A 7,674-nucleotide genomic window follows, 5' to 3' on the forward strand; every position below is an offset into this window, starting at 1 on the left:
TAATTCATATATGAACCTTTAAAAGTAAATAACTAAGTTAGCATCAACAAAGTTAGATCCTTTATAAAATTTTACAATTTTGAATTGAAAAACTTTAGAAAGATCAAAGTTTGATGTCACATATTATATATATATATGATAAGGCCTCTATTTGCATAATATGAATATCATAACATAAATTTGGATCCTAAACCCATCTATTGATTAAATATTAAGCGTTTTCTGCAAATATCTCAAAGTTGGACATTTTTGACATTTTACCACACACCATTTTGATTATTATAACAAATATCTATCTTTAATTTGTTACGCTTGAAAATTTTGAAATTTTCACTGAGATTTTATGATATTATTGTTCCCAAAGACACTTTTTACAATCAGTGGAGATGTGTAGTTCTTTCCATTCTCAACATTGAGTGGACAATTGGCTCTACAACCAGCATGGGGTAAACATGTTTACATGTCTCCTTAGTATGTTGACTTTATATTAATATATCCAATTAAATTGATAAACATTTACATCCGTTTAAATTAATATAGAGCCCAAGGGAGATGTTGTAGTATCCTTAAAAAGTTAAAAGTAATAAAAATAATAAAATTCAAATTTGTTACATTGTGATTTTGTTTTTATTAATAAAATTACTAATAACATTTTATATAAAAAATGGAAGAGGGTAGATGGCCTAAAGTTGTCTTTAATGACAGATTGTGCAAGAGAAAAAAAAATACTTATGCACCATAATAACAAATGGTTTAGTAAATGGGGTAGTTGCTTGAGGCGTGTCCCATAAACACCAAAGAGATAAAAGCTTTTGTTATGGAAAAGTTCCACAAGCGTACTTTGGATAAGGAGCTAGGAAGAAAGAAAAAGTACTATATTGAAGTGTTTAATCCCACTCATAGTCATCAACCAAAAGCATACATAGAGGCCAATATCTCTTGGAAAGCCAAAATTGTTATCGCTAAGCTAAGGACTAATTCTCATCAACTCGTTGTGAAAAAGTTCCACAAGCGTACTTTAGATAAGGAGCTAGGAAGAAAGAAAAAGTACGATACTGAAGTGTTTAATCCCACTCATAGTCATCAACCAAAAGCATACATAGAGGTCAATATCTCTTGGAGACCCAAAATTCTTATTGCTAAGTTAAGGACTAATTCTCACCAACTCTGTTGTGAAAAAGGGCGCTGGAAAAGGCCAAAATAAGTGTTGGAGGAAAGAGTATGCATTTTTTGTTCTTCTGTAAAAGTGGAAACAGAGAAGCGTTTCATTTAAGAATTTGAGGCCTTCAAAGACAACAGGGAAAATTATGCAGATATGCTGACAGCTAGCTCTTGGGATAATCTATTTAGTGAGGGGTTTGTCGAGAAGTTGAGGGCATTTACTTTGAAGCTTTCACAGAAAAAGGGTCGAATACATCAAGCAGATGATGAAGAATTATGTCTCATAGGCTATCTTTAGCCTCCTTTCTTCTTTCTATCTATACATATTACATTAAAATATAGGAGTAACAACAATAAGTTAACATCTATTTTACCTTATAAAATATAATATTGATTATGTAACCATATTTAAAATTACACATAAACTTACAATATAACAATATCTTTAACCATGGATATTCACGTCCACTTTACCATAGATGTCATTATCTTTTAAATAGGATTTGTTACAATAACATGGGCCAATACCATGGCTCATCAATACAATATGCTAAAAAACCATCTCTCAGTCATACTCAAAATATTTTATAAATGTTTTATTTGAATTTAATTTTAGAATATTTTTCTATTAAATTAAAAAAATATATATTATAATTACTTTTGAGATATATCTACACCTCTATCAACGAAAATATATAAGATATAAATAGTAGCTATAAATTAATATCTATTTCACCATATAAATTAAAATAATAATTCTGTAACAATATTTAAGTTTCATAAACAAGCACATAAACACTTAATACTTTCAATATAACCAGATTTTTAACCTTGGATATTCACCACCGCTTTACCGTGGATATTTTAACCATACCGTACTGTGGGCCAATAGGATGGCTCATCCATGCCACATGCCAGAAACCCATCCCTCATTTCACAATCAAAATAATACTTACAATTAACCAGACTTTTCACCATGAATACTCACCCCACTTTACCATGGATATTATTAACCACACCATACCATGGTCCATCAATACCACATGGCCAAAATGCATCTCTCATATCACAATCAAAATATTTTATAAATGAAAAGTTTAAATTAATTTTATTACATTTTTGGGCCAAGAGACACTCTCCATCCTAGTATGGAAGTGTTGTTGTAATGTCCAATTATATTATGTTATGCTCGAATTAAATAACAATAAAAAAACAAACTTATTAATTAAAATATTTTGACTCAGTGAAATTATATAAAAATTAAAATTAAACTAAAGAAAAAGAAAATTAATAATTAAAACTATCTAGATCCATCTTAACTTAGCCAAGGATAAAATTTCTGCAGTTGCAAACCTTTCTTCAAGTTTTGCACTGATCCCTCATCTGGATTTAAGATGGATCTAGAGTGGTACTAGATCATTTCATAATGAAGATATCATATTAATGTTTTTCATATGCACTAGTAGGACACTTGGGAAACTAGACTAGTCGAATTGAAAAAATGATGATTTAGTCCACTGAAAATTTCTAAGTTTAAAATAAAAACGTATAAAAGAATGTTTGCTTGATCCCCTTAAGCCTAAATTATCTACTATAGGTGAATTCTTATCTATCTAGAATTCAAAAACATGAAAATCATATCAACATATGATGAAGAAAACAACTCCTCAATACGGGAATCCAACTAAATTGTGGGAGGTGGATTGATGTCTTCCTTAGAGTCGAAGAACTCTAAATTTGCCAATTTCTTGGACAACTTTGTCACTTTAGTATCCGATTTCCTCTTGCTCCTCCAATATTTCCACAAGAACTTTCCCCATTATTTTCCTTAAATGGTAGTATATGTCCATTATTTGCATGTAGTCCTTGTATCTAAAATCAAATTTCCCACCTACTCCAAAACACCTCCATTGGAGAAGAATCTAGGTTTTATTCCAGTTGCTCTCTGTACATTTACTATTTCGTTTTGCATATCTGGAGCAACATTTCTATGAGGGATTCTATTTGAATTCTTCGTTGCACTCTAAGCTTTGGAGCTAGAGGCTCTCAAGATGTTGTGTGTACCTCTCCTGTTTCAGAATCCTCTAACTTTTGTCATGGTGAAGGTCAAAATGAAGAGCAGCCCAAAGGATAAAACGAGTCCAACATAACGGAAGGAGGAAGAGAGAGTGGAAGGAAAATAAAGAAAGCCTTACCATGTCGAGTCTTTTGCTTCCAGAAGCAAAGTCTTGGAAAGATATGATCGATTCGAGACTTGAAAGGGAACTTGAGAGATGAAGGGGAAAAGGGAATGAAAAGGATCTACTTGTGTCGAATTGGGCCAACATAAGTAACGCTTATTGGATTCGATAAACACATATGATAGACACAACAAGGATTCAAAGAACCACCTTGAAGAAGGAGAGATTTAGAGGATCCCTGAACAAAAGGCTGACACAAAACAAAACATAGCAAGGCCCGGGAAATTCCTTTGTGGTGCCATGATAGGGGCAGGGCGAGAGTGCTGAATGGAATCGATTGAAAAGGATAGCATGCGCAGACTTATAAAGACAAACTAAGTGACATGTTGAAAGGAAAGATTAAATCTAGAAGGAGAAATGAGAGAATGTAGCACAAGCATTCTTTCATGGACACATTGAGAAAGGGGACGACATCCTCATTATTACCGTGCGAGGTGAAGCTACAGTTCAGATCTTCTTTTTGGAGACCGATCTTATTAATGATAAGACCATATTAAAGGTGAAAAATTTCTTTTGAAGTGTAAAATGTCCTTAGGTAACATATATTTTGAAAAAAAATTAGTTAACAAAGCTACAATATTTTTGATGGGATTGAAATATTCCAGGATAAAAGCTTATAACAAAAGTAATTAAATATAAATTATAAATAAAATAATTTAATGAGCATGACAACTAAAATAATTTTCTATATAAATAACTAAATAAATTTGTAATATTCAGAATTAAAATAAATCTATAAAACTTGTTAATTTCAATCAGATAAATGTAATATGTTAAAAATTCCAAAATGTTATTGGAATTATAAGAACGAACGTTTTTTCTTTCCTCCACAATGCACCACCCAACCATGTTAAAAATGTTGACGGGCTGCAAAGTCGTACATTGCCAAAATATTATTGTATCAACGTGTTCATATTAATAAGGTTACTCAGATGGGTGAAGCAGAAAAGTTTCGTACTTGTATATTTGGAAGGATAAACAAATAATCGTTGGGAAAAAGAAGAAGGCGTGGTTCTGGTAAAAACGTTTGGGTACTTGGATTTTGGATTTTGGTACTAATATTTATTTGTGCGTGCGTGCATGCATGATGGTGATTTATATATATATACAATGTGTAAATTTTCATTGTTTAAAATGTATTTTTGAATGCTATATAGAGTACATAACTGAAACATGACTTGTAAGTCCAAAATTCTTTTGGAGAAAATTTCCATACATATATATAGGGGGAAAAGGGCCAAAATGTTAAATAGTGAGACTACTTCAACCATTTTAACCATAAAAACTTTCTTTTCTTTTTTTTCAAATTCTTTATATGATGGATGTACAATTCATTTTTAAAACAATATTGATATATACGTATTTGACATGTACTCATTGAGATTTCTAAATTAAAATTATTTTTTTTTGTTATTAATATATATTTGAGTATAAGTTAATATTACTTAATCTTGTTGTATATATTTTATTGAACACCCACATTGAAAACTTTTGTTATTGGAATATTTTTAAATCTTACATATTACTTTTATTTTGAGAAATAAATGAATTACCAATCTCCCTTTTATTATTCTTATAAAGAAGTACTTGATATTTTTTATTTAATTTTCTATTTTCAATTACTTTTTTTCTTCGCACATTGAATATTTTATTATAAACTAATTAGAATATTTGATTTTGACATAAATTATTGACATAGATGGTCAAATGTTTATTTAACTCTCGTGTTGTAATGTTTTGAAAATTATAACGTTTAAACATCTTAAACGCACTTCTCTTTTACCTCGTGTTTACTTTCTTAAAGTTGGTATAAAATTATATTAAGTTATGAAGACATCGAAATATTTTATTTATGACTAAGACTGTGTGGAAAATTATCATCCACATTGCTTTGTCATATCAACACCAAATTTAGTGACCGTTATTAATCATGCTTTTAATTAAAACTAACTAAACATGCATATTCATTTTTTGTTTTTTATCACGCTTTTAATTAAAACTAACTAAACATGCATATTCATTTTTGTTTCTTGATCATGCTTTTAATTAAAACTAGATAAACATGCATATTCCTTTTTGTTTTTTATGATACTGACATTGCTTTTCTGGGCTACTTAATTAGAAATATAAAAAAACAAATTAAATAATTTATAATATGAAATTATCATTAAATGTGTTATTCAAGTCATAGTGCATAATTTGTGTCTTGTAGGTTTTGGCTCTTAATTCAGTATATTTTTCAATCAAATTTTATATAAATCCAACAAGGATTTGTTGAATCACAAGTTTTAGTTACATAGTCTACATAACCTAAGTGGCTCGAGCTTTTTTAGCTATGTAGTATAAGTTTAAAAAATGCATTTTAAACAATAAAAAGTCACAATCTTAAGAAAAATTACATTGCTAGATTTTTCCTATAAAAATCCAAAACATGGGATAGTTAGAGTGTGCCAACTCACAGTCCATTGCAATTATGGAGAAATACATAAAAATTTGATTTTCCTATGAATGTTCATTTAGCATTTTCCTAACAAAATTTCATTTGATGAAATACTAAAGTATTATAATTAACTAGAATTAAGTAATCTTAGTTATGTTCATCTACTACATTGTTACAATGAAATGGCTTGCAAACAATTTGTTGTGAATTGGGGTCCAAGACCTTACGAAAGGAATTCGAGGCATCGAACAATGTTTTCAAGGATACAAAATTATCGCTTAAGTTCGACAATCACTAGAGCTATTTTTCATACAAATACCTTTCCGATGGTGCAATAAATTCCTGAATCAAAGTGTATGCAAAATTTATCACACCTAGAGGTTGACCTTTATGTTTTGACCACCATGATTTGATAGGATAACACATCAGCCCCCATCATCCATGGAAACGGGGCTAGGAATGTGATCATGATGAAGAAGAATCTAGAAGAGTGTATATTATAGCTATAGTTAAGAGTTGAAGGAGTCAAACTTACCATCTAGGAGGCTATCGAGTTGTGTTATAACTAGGAAACTAGTAGGAAAGGAGATTCCATTCTATTTGAGTGCATTTTGTTCCATAGATGAGTGGGGTAGCCAAGAGTTGATAGGGAGAGAACAAATAGAGATGGTTCGTGCACTATAGAAACACACAGGCCGATAGACCAAAGTTCCTTGTACTTTCATCCATTTGAATTCAAAGAAAGAGAGAGAAAAAACATCCACCACTTCCAGTTGTGTTTTCTCTCGAAAAGGTTTCCTCGGTAATATATTGTGCTATTATGGTTGTGAGTAATTTTACTTTCATATGTTCTCCATTTTCTACATTTTCAAACTTAATCAGCCTATAATTCTAAGGAAAATAAACCTCATATTATAGATTTTAGATTTTGAGTGTAAATTTATCAAATCTGTTTGGATGAATTGTCTACTAGAGTATCCATGGAATTTTATGGATCAGGAGGGGTTGGAGGAGGATTGTAGTTCAAATGCCGTGCTCATGATTTCATGCCTTACAATTAGAGAGATCATGGAGTTGGGATAAATTTCAATATATTAGTATAAAACTAAGGTCTGCTTTATCTAGTAACTACGTCAGGGAAGGAGCCATTAGGGGCTTCTTAGATTTGAATTAATGGTTCCTCTAAATTTGTACAAGTAGTATTAAAATATTGCAATCAAGTGGTCGAAAGGTGGAATGCAAATCTTCGTAAATAACATGCTTGTACAATGTTGGTGATAGGAAATTTTCATGGTCAATTGTGGAAGACCTTCAAGAAGCCAACGTATGATATCAAATACCATTATCCTCGGGCAGATGAGTGAAACAAGGTTCGTTTTAAGGGGTAATTAGAAATGCAGCATTGTATGGAAGCATCACAAGAAAAGCATGACTTCATCTCGAGGGACACTCTCGCACCAATTCATCTCATTGAGTAATAGGCGAGATACAACTTACCAATAAAGGATCACAACCATCCCAATGTAAAGAAAGTTTTAGCCTTGTGAAAATGACATTCCACTTATGATCCTCAGGGAATTTCTTCCTTTGACACCGTAACTCTTCGGGCCAATGTTTATTGACACTATGATTTTTTCATCTTAGGGATTATTCAATTAGGATAAATTGTCGTTTTTTCCTATTTTTAAAGGATTTTTGTAGATTAGTATAGGAAGATATCACCATTATAGCCATTATTTGCCTATAATGTTTTCACTAATATATGATTAAAAGTATTGAAATTAGTTTTCAATATATCTTGTGTACATTTTGGAATATTATGGTGTCCTTCAT

This window comes from Pinus tabuliformis, chromosome 6, assembly GCF_031772625.1.
Source record: "Pinus tabuliformis cultivar Carrire ecotype Pingquan chromosome 6, CPIR1, whole genome shotgun sequence".
In the NCBI taxonomy this organism is placed as follows: Eukaryota; Viridiplantae; Streptophyta; class Pinopsida; order Pinales; family Pinaceae; genus Pinus; species Pinus tabuliformis.